General features: G+C 28.9%; 1 protein-coding gene across 1 annotated transcript in view; it reads right to left on the bottom strand.

The window, feature by feature from the left end:
- Positions 1–12,113, bottom strand: part of LOC117182620 (filamin-A) — a 240,572-nt gene extending 228,459 nt beyond the window's left edge. Inside the window, exon 1 of the mRNA XM_033375719.1 lies at positions 11,417–12,113. The gene's annotated coding sequence lies outside the window, so the exon portion shown is untranslated. The remainder of the gene's footprint in view (positions 1–11,416) is intronic.
- Between the last annotated feature and the right edge of the window lie 7,456 nt (positions 12,114–19,569).

Below are 19,569 nucleotides of genomic sequence, written 5' to 3'. Positions count from 1 at the left end.
GAGGGAGCTCTTCTTAATATTTTGACACCAAAATCATGTCGATACACCTTACCGACTGCGAGTAAAGCCACCCACGCTTTAACTTGACAGACTGTACACTCTTATGGAGATAGAGTAAATTCAAGTAAAATTTGTAGGACAACGCTCGCATTTTACACATATAACCTGCGAGGAAAAAACACTCCCTACAAATTTCATGTGAATTCAGAACATCCTTCAACATAGAAATGTTTGTTAAAATTAAAAATGTTCTAAATCAGTTTTGAAATAGGGATACTCGAAGAGGCTAAATCGTTATAACTTCTGAATTGGACTCTAGGCTCTATAGTTGACAATTTCAAGTCCCAGATTTCCACATTTTCTTATATTAACTTTCAATTAATTAATAAAAAAAAGAATATCTGATTAAAATACTTATATCTACTCAGATTAAAGCACAATTTTAATTTAGTAAATTTTCTAATTATAAATAGAAAGTACACAAAATGTCTCGTAGCGAAACTGTACTAAACTCTATATTAATAATTAAAAATTGCTGGATAATATTAACCCATTAACGCCTAAACGGACGATTTTGTTATGCTTTTTTCAACCGCGATTTAAAATGTGAATCTGATGGTAAAAAAATTGAGAAAAGTCATATTCGATGTAAAATATTCTAAAGTTTCGATTGGTGCTGTCAGAGTTTTGAAAAAAATTCATATTAACAAAGTTTTATTTGTTTATTTAACAAAAACACGAAATTTAGAATGAAAACATTTTTTCAATTCATATTTTTATACAGAAACCGTCGTTGGATTTTCATAATTTGTGAATTTTTTGCGTCCATGGAAGCTCACCTTCAAAATCCATGTAGAGATTTTATCAAATTCAAGATGGCAGCATCCAATATGGCGGCCTGAAGCTGAAATTTTTTTCTTATTTAGATATTTTTTTATTTTTTTACTTAAAAAGTTTGTTGATGATCAATTTTTATCAAATTGCGTATAAAGGTTTTTTTTGTGACGCTGGTTACGAATCTGTCATCAGTTTTCAAAAATTCAAGATGGCGAATCCAATGTGACGGCAAAAAATTTCGAAAATTGTTCAATTTCTATGAAAGTCAGTATAAAGGTGTTTTTTGGGTAACTTATTACGAATCCATTATCATTTTTTACAAATTTAAGATGGCGGATCCCATATATCAACCAAAAATTTCGAAAATTGCTCAATTACTATGAAATTCGGTTTACATGGGTTGTTTAGGTCGCTGATTACAAATCCATTATCTGTTTTTACAAATTCAATATCGCGCATCCAATAAGGCTACTAAAATAAAAAATTTACTTGATTATTTTTTAAATTAAGTAAGTTTAAAGCTTTTAATTCGCTGATTATACGTTTCTTAGCTGTGAAATCACGTTGCCCAGCTCACACGGCATGGAGGTTAACGTAATTTAGTAAGCCTGTAACTCAGGGTCACATTCAGAATGGGATCCAGAATCAGAATCTCCGGAATCATCTATATCAAGGACATGAATTGCATTATAACCCCCGCTTTCGCATTCTTTAAACTCAATATCATCATTACGAACTCGTTTTTGACGCTTTGAACGACGAGACATTTCTTTTTGAAGAGAAAAACTTTTATGTACTACTTAGATAAAAGTTTTGTGTAAAAATGGATAAAAATGCATATGGATAAAAATAATGTTTGAAACAGAAATAAATATAATGTAAAAGATGAAAATTTACATGTAACCTATATGACTTGCACAAGAAAAATTACTTAGGATAAGTACACCAGTAGGCTCATACTTCTTCCTATAAATATGTTTTGACAAAAATTTTATATTCTGTGCAATAGTACATTGAATATGGTACAGCATACAATAGTGCATTCAGTAATAAGCTACCCGGAAATTCTTATATACCAGGTTTCATCAATAGTAAACTAATTTCGACAATTTTGATCGACATATTCGATCCGCTATGTTGAATTTGTAAAAGCAGATAATGAATTCGTAATTAGCGACCTAATAAAAAACTGTAAACCGAATTTCATAGAAATTGAACAATTTTCGAAATGTTTGGCCGCCATATTGGACTCGCCATCTTGAATTTTTTAAATCTGATAACAGATTCGTAACCAGCGACACAAAAAAACCTTGTATACGCAATTTGATAAAAAAATTTCTAATAAAAAATAAGAGAAATATCTAAATAAGCACAAAATTTTCGGCTTTAAGCCGCTATATTGGATACTGCCATCTTGAATTTGAAAAAATCTACACATGGATTTTCAAGGTTAGCTTCCATGGGCCCAAAACAATCACAAATTATAAAAATCCAAAGACGGTTTCTGTGTAAAAATATGAAATTAAAATTTGTTGTCAATCGAAATTTCTTGTTTTTTGTTAAATAAACAAATAAAACTTTGTTAATATGAATTTTTTTCAAAATCCTGACAGCACCAATCTAAAGTTCAGAAAATTTTACATCGAATATTACTTGTCTCCATTTTTTTACATTCGGATTTACATTTAAAATCGTAGTTGAATAAAGCATAACAAAATCGTCCTTTTAGGCGTTAATGGGTCAAGGCCGTGGCTAATCGTCCAACTAGAAAAAGGAGAGGGGTTAAATTTTGATTTTTCTGAATTTAATGTCTTAAACTACAATTATCAATCGACGGATAATTTGTATCCTACTGGTGATAAAACTATTGTGGGATTATTGTAGTTTTCAATTGTTTGAAGCGTTCTTATCCAACTGCAGATAAATAATATCTCAGTGATTTACTGTGATTGGTCTTTAATTCAGAGTGTAAATTTTAAGGCTTTAGAGCAACGGGTTGCCTAATGGCATTAGCCTAATTTTTTAACTTTTGGCTATGCACGCCAAAGTGCAAGAGTGAATAACTCAGTTTGGACTTCTTCGATTAAAAAAAATGCGTGTTTTAAAAAGCTGGTTTCATGTACTTTAAGGTAATTATATTTACATTGAAACTCTTCTATAGCGCCGATTTGGGACTGACGGTGGGTGGTAACTTACTCATTATAGCCCATACTTTGTATTAAGGTTGGTTTTTGAGTGTGAGGGGTTGCTTTTTTAAATATATTTTTGTGTTTTTGCAGAGCCGTAAATGAGCCCTTAATTATGTTATAGGTCAGAACTCGATTCAATATTACTTTTACGTATGGTTACGTCAGCGTAACATCTGGCTTTTTTTAATGGCAGGGCGTTAAATTTGGTAATAGGGAATTAAATTAGCATTAAATGATTAATTAATTATAAAATAGCTTTTAACTTGATTCGAATATGTGGCGTCAGAACAGGGGGCCGGAGGGTTGGTTGACCCCCCACAATTTTGTTGTGGGGGGTGCAACCAATGTCTTTTGCCCCCACAAAAATCGGAATGTACCTATGCCTACCATATACGATAGAAAGAGAGTTTGCCCCCCCCCCCTTTGGTTTGGCGCCACTGATTTTGATGCACTGATTAACAAATATGGCCGTGAAATGTGAATATCTAAAATCAATTTTCAAAATTATACGTACATGTTTTAATTATTTAACGATGGATTTTCATGCGCTGTTATTTTTCTAAATTATTTAAACGTTCCAATGCTAATAAATGTTTAATGGTTTTTATTTCGTTAATTGAGTATCAGATCGGATTATGTTATTTTAAAATTAATCAATGTTCTTGATTACTGGTCAATAATAACTTGAACATTAATCAACAACATTGATTAATTTCAAAATAACATCTTCACTCATATGTTTCAATTATTTAGCAATGTATTTTGATACACTTATTATTTTTCGATGTTCTATTTTTCTATTATAATTTTAATTTTTTGAATTAGTGAGAAAGTTTATTAATAAATTATATTTTAATAAATAAAAGTTCAAATTAAAAAATATTAGGTAAAAATTATTCCAACATTTCAATGCAAATTCATGTTAATTGCTTTTTGTGTTGTAAACTGAGTATCGGATCGGAATATAATTTAAAATTTTGTTGGTATTAATATTTTGGGTTAATTTCCCAATAGCGCAAGTCTCCGGTTAATTTGAAATTCCGTATATCATTGTATTTTAAATCGTTGATTACAAAAATGATAGTGAAAATATTTACAACTTTTTTATGGTGAAAACCATAGAAAACCCGTGAGTCATGATTTTTTGAATTTATGTCGGAAAATTTAAAAAATGTCAAATAAGTTTTTAGACAAAAGTTGCAGATTTATTAAAAATATCGTTGTGTATACAGATGCGGCTTTTTTGCCGTATTTTAACGTTGTAGTCCGACATTTTTTTGGCAGTAAGCATTGCTTCAAAAGAATTAGAAAAGATCTATTATACCTCGAAACCTTTTCCAGTTCTCCGTTCAAAAACAATACTTGTCAGTGTATTATGATAGGAATAGTGAAGTGATGAGCAATTCTCTAGTGTGTTTTTAGTGCGTAATATTCTTGATTATATCACGCTTTTTGTGTATTTATAACGTATCTTAAAAACATTTCAGTGTTGAAATGTTGTCACAGGCTTATACTGCCCAACATGTCGAAGGCATTTTTGGTTAGAGATGGATTTTATGTGATCATTTATGCACGGGGCTGTCCCGGTATATATCATCAGTCACGGACGCATCTTTATAATTCATTCAAGTGATCTGATGAGAGCAGTCTGCCCAGACATATTGGACAAAGCCTGGTTTTACCCCATCATTGACGGACTGGGTTGCAGTCAAGTACACGATGGGGGGACCTACAACTTAAGGTGGGTTCCGAACCACCAGAACCTCGGTAAAGGTACATTGAAAAATTTCCAGAGGTACCGGCTCAGGTATCGAACCCCGGACCTCTGAGGTGAAGTCCGAGTGTCTAACCAACTGAGCCACCGATCTTTATTATTATTATTATTATTATATTATTTATATTTACTTATATACACGGAGAAAAATAGGTAGCCAAACTTTGAGTGTCAACATTTAAATGGTCAGTTTGACCTTCCAGAAAGTATCATGTACAATCCATAATTTTTTCTCCAAAGTCAAAGTGATTCTCATTTGATGCTCAACTTAACAATCTGCAGAAAATCAGCCGTAGTGTCAGGGATTATCAAATAGACACTCTAGTATAATCAAGCTAAATACCCTGTTTTCACTCTTTTTGACCATACAAGGGTGCCAAACTTATGACCAACGATCATCGAATCAAAACTTGGGGATGGGTAAGTTAAATATTTTGTTTTTAGTCACTTGTATCATTCGAGTTCGGCCAAATTCACTATCAAAAATAATCAATTCGATACTGACATGGTCAAATAATGCGCAAACTTACCTAATGTAGAAGTCTCGAGAGATCTCGAGACTAAGAGTTTTGAGATTAGGGTTAGAATAATAGCATTTTTTAAATTGTATTACTCTGATTATTTTATTAATCGCTTAGAATTATTTAAAAAATGAATTACTCTATTATATGATTCATTGTCCTATAACGTTCATTTGCAGGATATGGCACCAGCAGGACATAATTACGTGCAGCTCATGAAGAGTTGCCAATGCAGCAACAGATAATCGAGCTATTTCTAGGTAACATTTTTTGGTTGAATTGAAATGTTTATGATTTAAAATTAACATATTTTCTGGCTAAAATATCTACTATTACATTACTCGTTGAAAATCAACATCTTTTGGTTAAAAAATAACTTTTTTAACTGAAAACTTAATTATTATAATGCAAGTGTTTGGTTAAAAATTAACTTCTTAGTAAAAAATTCATATTCTCGAGTTGAAAATTCAACGGTTTCACAGAAATTTAGTTTCTTGCCTTTAAGTTCAATAAATTGAATAAATATCTTTCACTATTTGTCTGAAAATTCCTTCATTTTGTTGAAAAATGGTGTTTTTTATAAAAAAATAAACATATGGGTTAAAACTCCTCTTTGTGATTTTAAAATTTTGAACAGATAAATCAAAAGACCTACAGCCGTAAATTTTTTAATTTAATATTTTAGAATTATGCGTTGTAAGCCGAATAATTTCATGATTGAAAAAGTTAACAAGGAAAATTAATGTTTAAAAAAGGTAAAAATTGAGTTATTTAAATTTAAATAACCCATTACAGTTAGATATATAATTCGTTCTCCGACGGTTTTACGTAAGTAAAATGTATAATTATCAGTAGTATAGTCGTAAAAGAAAATATGGCCTGGCGGTACTTTTTATAAACTACGTTACCAGCTTGGGGGGGGGGGGGGGGGGGGGGGGGGTAATGGAAAAGGCTACAACTACTTTATTGAAAATTCATTTTCTCACTCAAAAGTTTTTCTCTTTGGTTGAAAATAAATGTTTTAAACTGTCCATTAAAGTTTAATAATATATAATATTCAGTGTTTTGCAACTGTATGAACGCAAGAATAAATAAATTACATATAACATATTTTTGTTTAACTTGAATGTATGCAATTTTTGTAGTTTCGTTTGATTTTGTGTAACTTTCAAAAAATATATTGGGTAAATTTTTGCTATAAGTTATGTATAAAAATAAAACATACATATTTTTCATTGAAAAGTTTTAGTTTACTTATTTAATCCATTGATTAATATTTTGCATATTTTTAAAAACTTAACTAATTTGGCCACATACCAGAAACATCACGTAATGACGGTACTTCCAGATACACATTCCGTTTTATTAAAAAATTAGCTTGGGGTTTTAATAACACAAGATAGTTGTTTTAACTAACAGAGATGATGATTTTGAGTATATGAATATAATAGATTTAACCATTTTCTATATTCTACGTGAATATTCTTGGATTTTCAAGTTGAGACTCTTAGAATCTTAGATAATCGAGTACACACTCCCGGGATCGTAAAATTTACATTCAGAGATAGATTTTAACACTCAAGATTCTGAGATAGATTTTGACACTCAAGAATCGTAAGCTTGACATTTTCGGATAGTGAACCTGACCATCAAAATTTGACACTCCACGGATGGTACTCCCAACTTTTTAGGGGGCTGTCCCATAGTCAAAACTCAAATGTAGTCAGTATTACACTCTACATTTTCTGGTTGACGATCTATTTTTCCCTGTGTATTGCTTATTATCATTTTATGATAAAATACTAACATATTGTACGATTTTTCCAAAGTATCGACAACTATTATCGGAACAGAAAGTTCCTTATTGACACAAAAATTTGCCGGACTAGAAACTTTAAATACGGCAAGATTTTCTGCAGCTCAATACTCGACCTAAAAAATATATACATTTTTGATTCTGCGATTTGATTCAGCGATTTCTTAAGAAATTATCAATCTGGGAGGAAAATTGTTTAGAATAAAAAATGTTTATTTTGATTGGGTCTACAACTTTTTTTCATGGTTTTCACCATGAAAATCAAATTTTCTGTTATTTTCACTATAATATTCGTAATCAGCGCGTCAAAATACATATAGGTATACAGAGTTTCAAATTATTTGGAGGTATGTGTCATAGTACAAAAATTCAGTTTTTCACGATATTATCTTACATAATCTGAAAGTGCCGAAGCAATATATTTCAATGAATTATCAACGTATTCTGATGCGTTGTTTATAAATGCGGTAATAATATATTTTTTTATTTGAGGCAATAACATCATTTATTTTATGGACATTCTCATATATATTTGTATAAATACGCCGTCCCCATTTATGCTATTGCATGAATTTTCTTAGATCTCAATTTTAAAGTTATTATTTAATACACGGGATAAAGTTTCAACGACATTATATTAGTAATTGCATTCATAAATATATTAATTATTATTTATATTTGTTTCCAAATTTATTACGTTGAACAAGTCGTATCACTTCAAATCTTTAAATGATGTTTTGTCCTTTGTTAATAATAGTAATGGCGTAAATGAAATAATGCTACGTTACATGGATTCACTCAATACATTCTTTCAGAATATAAATTCAGTAAGAATTTAAGTGGCAAAAAACGTTAAAAAAATAGTTATTTGAAAATTGAATAAATGATAAAAATTAATATACACATGTTTGATCATGAAAGTATTTTTGGACTCAACACTTATTTTGAAGCTCGTTTTGAAATATTTTGTGAACATTTTACACGTTGCATATTCACATTGCATACAATTTCTTAACTGGCAGAATGTTTAAAAAATTTAAGTATGATAAGTACCCCTCAGTTATTTTTATTTTATTGTAATTTTGATAGCTTTGCTTACAGTTTTACATAAAATAAGACGGCTGCGTCTAGTCGTCCCGAATTTTGGGACAACTAGCCGGAAATCAAGATAAATGCTGGTCATCCCGAGATTCGGGACGACTAGCCTATTTTTACGATTTGGCTAGTCATCCCGAAAAGGATGCATTTTATGAAATTTATCCTTTTAACTAAACTAAAATTACCAAAAGTGTTCAGCCTTAGCATCATTAAACTGTAATTTCAATATGAAAGAAAACACTAATTCCTGTTAATTAATTTCTACAGTACTAATCATGAAATAATCTTCTTTCCTGTAACTTATGTAATTACTTTGACTAGTCAAAGGGGTACCTCCCCGTCACATGAAGTGTTGTAAAAAGGGACAGCGTATGACTTACATCAATTCTGTGACTAGTCACAGGGGTGCCTTCCCGCCCCCACGGGGCGTTGGAAAAGGGGCAGAGGTGTGATCTTACAATATTTCTGTGACCAGTCACAGGGGTGCCTTGCCGCCCCTCATGGGGCGTTGGAAAGGGGGTAGGGGATGTGACCTTAAATTATTTCTGTGATCGGACACAAGGCCGCCTCTCCCCTGATCAGATATTGGAAAGGTTTATGGGTGTGACTTAAATTATTTCTTCTAGCAAGTCCTATTTAAAAAAATTCTAAACTTTTTACCAAGATATTCCTTATTTTCACAAAAATAAACTGAAATTTTTTGTGAATTTGTATTAGTAACTGAAATAAATTAAGAAAAATATAAAATTTTCACAATTTTTTCTACCGTCAAATGATAAAAGTAAGATATAATCCAAGTACGCGGAAATCATAGGGAAGTTTCGAACGAACTTGAGACTACGGTGACACAGAACAAATACATAAATTGATTTGGATGAGTTAAAGCTTAAAGGACTACGTTTTCTAAGACCTAACCTAACTTTTAGTTTTATTCATTTCTGAATTTTTCTAGGGACAACAAGCTTTTTTTAATAATCTTTGGCTAACTCAAAAGGAGTAAAATTTAAAAAATACATAATTTTCAGGACTAGACAAATAGTGGAAATAGGCTAGTCGTCCGAGACACTTCGAAATAAGAATATGCAAGTTCAAAAGTATTTTTCCGATTTGCATACAATAAAAATGAAACACTGAAAAGCCAATTTGCATATAGTTAACTTTGAATAACCACAGAATTCTTAAATACATTTTTTATGAAAGAACTTGCAATATATTGTAATAACCTTCGTTAAGCTTGCACTAATTGACGAAGTGGCCGTGACCCCAAAATTCTGATTGATTATTATTATATTTAACAATTTCATTTCCATACTAATTTCCCTTTAAAATTACTCACAGTGACAACGTTTAAAAATAATAGTAATTCTCATCAATATTTCAAATAATTTGAGTTAATATTATGTATTTCATTATATATAACTGGAAAATAAGATTAAATAAACTAATAGCGGATGTCAACTTAAATTCTGAGAAAAAATCCCAGTCAATTCCAGGTTTTTCCAGGTATAATTTTCCATAGTGTTACAAAGCCATTCAATTATTTTGCAATTTTTAAAACAATCGTCTATATGATGATTTACCTATATATAGTTTTGCGAGTTTATTATAAATAATATTTTTACTTCATCCCGTAAATATCTAAATGCGTGAAAAAAGTACTTTATTCATATGTAAAATTAAATAATTGTTTTTGTCTATTGTAAAAAGTAACTTTATCAAAGGCTAAATAATATTTAATCATATTCAATATTAATAAAAAATATGAATTTTCTATAAAAAAGACAACATTTCAACAAAATATGTGAATTTTCAACCAAATAGTTAAATTATCAACAAAAACGCAACAGTTAAATTTTACGCTAAAAAATAATTTTTAACTAGTAAAAAGGTGAAAATTTTTTTATTAAAATGAAGAATTTTCAACTGGAATAGTTGAATTTAAAAAAAGAGATGAATTTTCAACTAAAATGAGGAATCTTCAACTGGAATACTTGTATATACATTTTTAAACCAAACCTGAATAGTTAAATTTTAAGTTGAAAATATTAATTTTTTACCAAAAAACAAAATTTCAACAATGTACTTAAATTCTCATCCAAAGAGAAGAAGTTTCAATTAAAATGATCAATCTTTAACAACAACAAACAATGCATTTTTAAGAAAAGATTATAACTTTCAAACTAGTAGATGAATTTTCTGACAAAAAATATGAATTCTCAACGAAAAATGTGATAGTTGATACTTTCACTAAAAAAAGTGACATTTTAAACAAAAAATAGAGAATTCAACGAAAAAGACGAATTTTCAGTCAAGAAATAAATAAATGTCAACCAAACATTGTTATTTACTTTTATATTAAAAAATGTCAGCATAGTTCAGAAAAAATTCTCTGGAATTTCCAGATTTTTTCAGGTGTATACAAATACCCCCAAAATTAGATCCAAGTTTTCCAGGTGAGTAGACACCAAGGTGTTCTAAAACAACCCAATAGTTTTTGTTTCGATCACACACCCCTTAACCTTTTTCCATTTAATAAAAAAATAAATGAGTATTTTCGTTTTACTTAATAATTAATGTTAATTTTCGTAAAAACAAAAAGTGTTTGGTAGGAAAAACAACTGAGGTTACCAGAGGCTGGAGGGGAGGCTGGGCCCAATAAGACCAAAAAAATACTCTTTATAGGGGCTGAAATATCAAATTGTGCATATTGAAAATTGTGCACAATTCTTTGGATATTTCAGTACTTAAATGCCTTGAAACGATATAAAAAAGTGGAAAATATATTTTTAAATGTAACCCCTTTAAAGGGTACACGCTCTGCACTTTTTAAATAAGACAAAATTACGCATTTACTTTTTCAAAACAAAAAACATGATTTTTTTAGGCCATCCTAGTGGATACCGTGTAATATCTGGTTAAAATGTATATCTGATTGAAGTGCATATGTAATTGAAAAGGTCTTTTCAACATAAAATCACGCAGTTTTTTCGATTTTCAAAAACGCTTGGCAGTTATTCAAAATTTGAATTTCATAACCTCCTCACTGCACAATTTTTATTTTTATTTTGTAGTCGCTAATGACCGTTAATATATTGCACAATATTATGCAATTCAATTAATTTTTTTAGAAATTGTCCCTGATGTAAATTTTCATTCAAATAATATAATAACATGCACTCACAAATTTTAGACGAGTAATCACAACGCAGTCCAAAAGTACACTCTCAAGTCAAAAAATCATGACAAACAAATTCATGACTTTTATATAGTTGGCGTTTCCACATCAAAGAAACAAGTAACACAACACGTTTTGTCACTTTACGACTTTACACGTCCACAAAATAGATTTCACCAGCATTCTGAACAATATTTTACAAAATTGCAATAATTACACTTCACTTTTTGTTATTTAACTCGCGGATACAGAGGACAAGAATTTTTTTCATTGACAGGTGTTCGGTGAGACTCTTCGCTAATTAATATTATGACCACGAACAATGAACACCGAAACATTAGACTCTTTTCGTAAATAACAATAATAAATATTACACTTGAAGTTTACAGAAACAAATTACAAAGCACAGCACTCACATAACCTCAATTTTGTGAAAAATGTCGCTCCAAAAAAGGTATGTTTACATTTTTGCCGAGGGCGTAAATTTTTTTTTACTTTTACAAACTTGCACTTTCTTCGCGTGTAACTGACCGATTTAAAGATCAACCAGTCATCTCGGGAGTAAAATATCAATCTGCAAACTTGATTGTTTAATAGTTTTTCTTTCCGTGAGAATGGGAAATTTCAAGAATTGTGTTTCACTATAGAATAGTTTATTCAAGAAACGCCATTTTTGAACCATGAAAAAGTTTGATATTTATTGCCGCAGTCATTGGCGCGCGTTCGACGTGCGTGAGCTCACTGCCTGAGAAGCCCCGGTGGAATCACGGTTTACAGAATATAAACATACACAACCAGAACGAAACCATAAGCACAAAACCTGTGTGCGCGAATGTTTCTATGTGTTGAGCTCTACCTGTCAAGCAGTGCCGTACTTACTAGCATTCTTTCGCTGCACTTTACGCTAAGCCTGACACCTGTGGATTCATACCTTAAATTCTGTCAAAATTAATTGGAATCTCTGAAATTTCCTTGAAAACTTTGCAATTCTGTGAAACCCATTAAAATTTGATTGATTATGTTGTTGATAATTTTTTATAAATGTTTCTTCTCGTGATTAATAAAAATTAAGGAAGTATATACACTGGAATGGTCAAAATTTATACTGGTAAAAATTTGATTTTTTGTTGCTAATCTCCCACCCTACCCAATTTGTTTGATTTTCGGAAAACGAAATTCCCCATTTTTTTAAAATAGGTCAAAATTAACCTGTGCCCCGGGGCTTTTAAAATTAGCATGGGGGTTTATATGGGAAAAACTCGGTTTTCTAAAAATGGAAGTAAGAAATACTTGCTATTACGTTTTCTCTGGTGGTTCAGATCTCACCTTAAACTGTAGGTCCTACAAAACCATTTCATATCTTCCGAAAATTAAAAAATTGTTTTAATTTTTAATTTTAAACCTTAGCATTTATAAACTTTAATAAAAAAAATGAAAAATTTCGTTAAATCTGTTAAACTTCTTTAAAATCCCTTGTACTTTTTGAGAATACTTGGGAATCTTTAATTAAACTCATTGAAATTAGTTCTGTGGAATATATTTGAAATCCTCGAAAATCTTACAAAATCACTATGAATCTTTTAAAATATTCTAAAAATTTCTCACTTCTTGAAAGTAATAATAATGTTATTTATAATAATAATATTGCCCCAATTATAATGGAAATGTAAAACTGCAGTTTTAAATTAAATTCATGTTAAAGACTGTATTGTTTTGGAATTTTTCTAAATTAATTATTTTAATTCCAAAAGTGACAAGTTTCAAAGTTTAAAAAAAAAGAAATATTGAATTGTTTAAACAAATTTTTTCGCCTTGAAATCGTAGGATGTGATTATTTTTTGGGATAAATGATACAGTTGATTAATTTCAAGGACAATATTTCTCGTTTAAGATATTTGGTAATAATTTAAACAATTTTCATTTTTTTAAACAATTTTTCCCCAGTAAAGCATAAAAAGTTATCATTTTCTTAAATAAATTTCTGAATGCTGAACGTGATATTTTATGTTAAAAACAATATACAATTATTTCAACCATTTTTATTTGCTTAAACATTTTTTCCCCCTATAAAATTTAAAAATTACTATTTTACAGAATTAATGATACAGTTAGCGAATTTTAGGAGTGAGAATAAAAATACTAATAATAAATTATTATGTTAATATTATTAATAATATAATAAAAAAAACTTAATTTTTTTTAGTAAGTTACAAGTATGGGTATTTTCACAATGACAAGAAATTTAAAAAAAATTAATTATTAATATTATTAATATAACTAATAGTAATTACTAGATTACTAGTATTTTTTATTAGTATTTTCTTATTTCAGAACTTATACCCTAATTTTGTAAACAAAAATCATTTTTATAAAGTACAATTTTTTCCATCTTTTCTGTGAAAACAAGCAAGTGATATTACTTGTCGAAATAATTCCCAACTGTCTTTCACAAAAAATATCAAACTTGACCATTAATTTCAGAAAATAATAACTTTACACGATGTACAGGATGAAAAAATTACAATAATTACTAAATCTTGAAATTCATCAACTGTACCATTTATCCCGAAAAATAATAGCTTTTTAAGATTTACAGGTGAACACAATTGTTTATGACCAATAATAATTTTTTAAGCAACTGAAATTAGTTAAAAATACATCGAGACTTGATACTTATCGAATAAAAATAATTAATTTACGAAGAATTCCATCTTTATGATGAATTTGACATAAAACTGGTATTGTGAATTTTTTGGAACATTTTCTGGGCACAATACAAGGGGGTTTGGAAATTATTTCTTGAACATTCCTTAAGAGGTGACCAAAATTTAATCCTTGGAAATTATTTGAAATCCGGTGAAATATCTGAAATTCTCTTTATAAATCCCGTAAAACCCATTAAGATTTTTTTAACTTCATTAGAATTTCATTAAATCCGTGACACTTCTTTGAAATCGCTTGTTCTATTTTGAAATACTTTGGAATCTCCTATTAACCTCCCTTAAAATCTATTGGAATCTTGGAAAATTTCTTTGAATCCGTTGAAATTCCGAACAATCTTTAAAATCCTTTTAAATATATTTTTTTCTTGAAACCCCTTAAAACATATTAGAATTTTTTGAAATCTATTCAACTTTTTTGAAACGTCTAAAAAGTTTTTGAAATTATTTTCAATATTATCGAATATCTTAAATACTGTTGAAATGCGTTAGAATCTCTGAAAATCCCTTAAAATAATTGCAGTTCTGTGAAATCCATTGAAATTGGTTGTAACTCTAAAATTCCTTGAAATCTTTTGAAATCTCTTTAACTCTATCGAAATTACTAAAAAGATTTTGAAATTTCCTTACATTCTTTCGCATACCTTAATAAATTTGGTTAAAATTAATTTGAATCAGTGAAAATCAATTGAAATCTTTGCAGTTCTGTAAAATCCATTAAAATTTTCTTGGAATGCTTTGTAATTCGTAAACAAAATTAAATCCTTTTAAATGTTATTTTCAGTATATTTGAATAACTTAAATTCTGTTGACATTTATCAGGATCCCTGAAAATCCCTTGAAATCACTGCAATACTGTGAAATCCATTGACATTTTTGTTGGAACTCTTTGAAATTCCTCAAAGTCTTTTGCCATCTTTTGAACATCATTTTGTATTTTTTGTATATTTTGTACATTATTTATATTTATATAAATAATATATATATATACATATATATTGTTTATATTTTTTTAACTTTAATATCAGGATGTTTAATCAAAGTTCATTTATCGATTACAGAAATGTTGATAATTAAAAAAAAATCCAACCCAAAAATTAAATATGGCGTAACTCCCATAATTTTGAAAATCTTAAAAAATCATTTGGGCACAAATTATCTCTTATGCAATAGTACTATAATTTGCCTAGAGTTACATAAAGAGCCAATTTGCTAACAAAATAATGAAAATAATTTTATCGTTTTTTGTTTCCCGTTTCATTTGTCCATGTGACGTTCACGCAACAGATATGTTGTGTAACACAGTAGAAATGTAATTATGTATGCACATAAGTACACTGAAGGTGTCATTCATTGGTCGAAAGTACGGAAATCAAGGACACACTGTCTCTGCCATCTTCTTATCTAAATAGCTGACCAGTGCGATCATCGCTCAACCAATCATTCAAGTCTCTACAGTTTCCACATGACTTCCAACCCAAAACATCAACCCACGTTTTCATGTTCCAACAAAACGCCCTCATATTCATGTTCTCTATATTGGCATTTGCCGCGCATTCTTGCGTAACTTACATACTGATAGATTTTCACTCAGAAGATGTGAAAACTTTCGCCTTTGCTCAATTTTTAAATTATACATTCCACGGTGGGTCTCGACCGACTTCAAACCAAAAAAACTGGCCAAAAAACTCATTTTTTATTTTCCCTTCATATTTATATTTAAAGAAATAATTTCTAATCTTGTATTGTCATAAAGATTCTTTTATGAATGTAATAACACAATTTTAAATTTTAAATCATTCATTTTTAATTTACTATTCTCTGGATTGCTTTAAGCTAATTTACTTTTATTGATAATAGGTTTGAATGTATACATTTTTAATTTTTTATTCTCCAGACTGCTATAGCCTAATTTATTTTAGAAAAGTGAAGAAGTGGCCTATTTCAAATTTCAGCAGAAAAAATGACTAATTTTTAACCATAAATTAATGGGACTAATGTTGTTTGAATCTAAAGTAATTCAAAAGAATTCAAATCATAAGACTTAAAAAATAATTCAAGTTGAATTCAAATGAATTGGAAATAATTTAAAACAATTAAAAAACTTCAATTGATTTCAGTAAAATCAAGAGAATTGAAAACAATTACAAGATAGGAAAAATGCATTGAATTCAGTAAGTACGAAATGAGTTAAGACAAATTTAAGGAAATTCAAAAGGATTTGCTGAAATGTCTAAAATTTTAAGGCGAGTTTAAAGGACTAGAAGATGAATTTAATAAAAATAGACCAGAAGCCTTTTGCAGTGACACATGTTGGCGATTATGCCCTTTTAGAGTGCCAAACTTTGTTGTGAATGCATTGACTTGAATTCATTTTGATAAATTGCAACAAATATTTTAAAATCTCATTAAATCTTTGAAACACTACAAAATTCCTCACTTCTGATGAGCAAATTCATTTAAATACATTATAATATAATAAAATTTCGTAAAATTCTATAACATCTTATAGTATTTCCTGAAATTATGAAAATTTCATTAAAGTAACTTAAGGGATTTTAAAATCCATTAAAATAATTGAAATCTTCGAAAAGCCCTTGGAATCTTCAGGGTGGCCGTTTGAATCACATGAAAAAATTCCCGGTCATTTCCCGGTTCATAAACGTTTTTCACGTCAATGAAATTAAAAACTTTGAACTATAAAGCTACAAAATTTTTGATTTGATGTAATAAAAACTGAGCTGCAAATCATTTGAAGCAATTTTAAGCTAGAAATATTAAAAATTGAACGATTACATTTCTGTTATAAATTGAACACTTCTTAAATTCGAAGTGAAATTATTTTCTCTTTAAACACTAGTTTAAAAATACTTGAAAAGTGTCATTATTGTATTCCTAAATCTTTAAACATCTGAAAATCTACATGTTGTTTTAAATTTGTTAAAATTTTCAATTATTTAAACTTTTTTCAGAACTTCTAAACATTTTGTAAAATAATTCGAATATTTTCAAATAAAAACATTTGAATTGTAATATTTAAAGTTTAATTTTTTGTTCAGTTTTAAATATTTGATTTAAAATTACTGATTTTACATGAACAATAAAATATTTCTCAAATCTCGCAATTGTTATTTTTCTTAATCACAAATTTTCAAATTTTAGACTGAAACAATAGTTTAAATTTAATAAAAGCCTTTAATTATTATGAATATATTAAATTGAAGTAATTGTAAAATTCAAAATAGTTTATAAAGTTTCAATCGGACGTTTCCATGTGTTTTACTAGTAAGACTTTCCTATTGAAACAGTTTAATTTTTAACGTTAAATCTGGAAATTCTTACATTTTGAACTGATTCCAAATCGTCTTGTAAAATCAAGTATTATTTTCTTGCCAATTCTTAATGTATAGTTCAATTTTAAAAATAATTGTAATTTATATTCACATTTGATCTTTTTAACAAATTTGTCGATTTCAAACGCCACTAATTTTTAATTTTTTAAGTCTTTAAAACTACATTTCAAAATTCTTTAAATAAAAAATGTACACTTAAAGAATAAAATCCAAAATATAACATTTTTAAGTGAAATATTTTTCGAATTACGCATTATAAACTGAATGATATAAGTAAAACAGATAACAATTCAACTGATTATTTAAAAACCTGTGAAAGTTAAACTTGGCCAGATATTTTTTTTCTAAACATTTTTAAAATTCCCGGTCACAAAATAAATTCATTGTCATTTCCCGGTCCAGCGGCCACCCTGAATCTTTTAAAATATGTTAAGACCTTCTAGATCCTATTAAATTTAAATAAATTTAAACCTCTTGCCATTGCCCTGGAATCTTGTGAAATACGCCAAATATTTTAAATCCTTTAAAATATTTTGAAATCCCCTCGGTAATTTTTAAAGCTCTTAAATATTCCTCGGAATCTTTAGGATGCTTTAAAATATTTGGTAATACCTTGAAATATTTGAAAGTATTTAAAATTCTACGAAATTCTTGCGAATACATTTTCTCAAATCCATTAAAATATTATAAAATCCCGTGAAATCTGATGAAATTTTCTGATATCCTGGAAATAGAATAAAATCCCTTGGGAAATTTTAAAATCCATAGAAAGCATTAAAATACACGCACATTTGATAAAATTTTTTGAAATTTTTTAAAATATCCTAAAACCTTATAGATCCTACGAAATAGTTCCATATATTTCCAAAGTTACAGCAAATGATTTAAAACACCATGAAACTTTGTTTAAATCCCTTAAGATCATTCAAATCTTTGGAAAATGCCTTAGAATCTTTTAAAAGAACCTAAAATATTTGAAATCTTTTGGAAAGCGTTCAAAAGAATTTTTTTAAAAATTCAGAAATAGGTATATAGACCCGAATTCTATAGAGCTTAATACATGGGATCGTTTATTGAAAAAAAAGTAACTAAATTGATATTTTCACTTTAAAAAGCGATTAATGTGATTTAACCTTATAAAAGTGATTAAAATGTGGTTTAAGAACAATAAATTTACTAACAGTGACTTTTTACAGAAATTCCTGGCTTTTATCATTTTTGTTCAAAATCCCTCTCTGACTTTTCCATGATTCCTCGTTCTTGCCTGACCTGCGGTCACCCTGGTTTCCACCTTTTTTATTTTCGCTGTGTAAAATCCTGGGATGTCTCAAGATCATTTTAAGCCCAAAATTAAAAAAAACGGTTTGGGCCGGTTTAAAAAAACTAAATTAAAAAAAAAGTTAAAAGTGGGTCAATTCGTTTCCAACCGGGCAAGCTTTGTATGCTCAAAAGTCACAGAATCGTTTCCGTTAAAAACACCCGCGTTATTTTCGCTTAATTTTCAAAAAACTGGTGCTAATATGATGAATATATCCAATAAATGTTTATCTTGTTTCCGTGTCTTAGCATTTTTTTGTAGATTTTTTTGGAATTGGATATTTTTTAATTTTTCAAAGAAAAATATTCTTTCTCCTCTCCAAAATGCGGGCTCAGGATGGACTCCTATGTGGAATAGATTTATGATATTAGTACACAATTTAAACAAATTAAGAGGAAAACGATGACGTCTTTGGGAAAATTAAATTGAAAACTTTCAGAAAAACCTTCCAATTGGAAATGAATTCACCAAGTTAAATTTTATTTTCTCTAACTATTTAGTTTAGCATTTAAAAATACACATAGCTGAATATCTTACTAGGACCCTAATTTCCTCTGCTCCGGTCCCTAACTTATCCTGTCCCCCGACCCCCATTTTTCCCAAATTTGACTTTTGATCTCGAAAAGATCTATTTTCAATTAAATTTTTAATTTTCAACGAACGAATAAAGAATTATCAACGAAATAACTAAATTTTAAAATAAGAAAAATAATTTTCAACTAAACCATTGAGCCCCAAATAGTAAAAGAAACCAATTTTTAACCAAAA

Source organism: Belonocnema kinseyi, chromosome 2 (assembly GCF_010883055.1).
Source record: "Belonocnema kinseyi isolate 2016_QV_RU_SX_M_011 chromosome 2, B_treatae_v1, whole genome shotgun sequence".
Classification (NCBI taxonomy): Eukaryota; Metazoa; Arthropoda; class Insecta; order Hymenoptera; family Cynipidae; genus Belonocnema; species Belonocnema kinseyi.
Note: the sequence above shows the minus strand (reverse complement) of the source record. Positions and strands in the feature narration are given on the sequence as shown.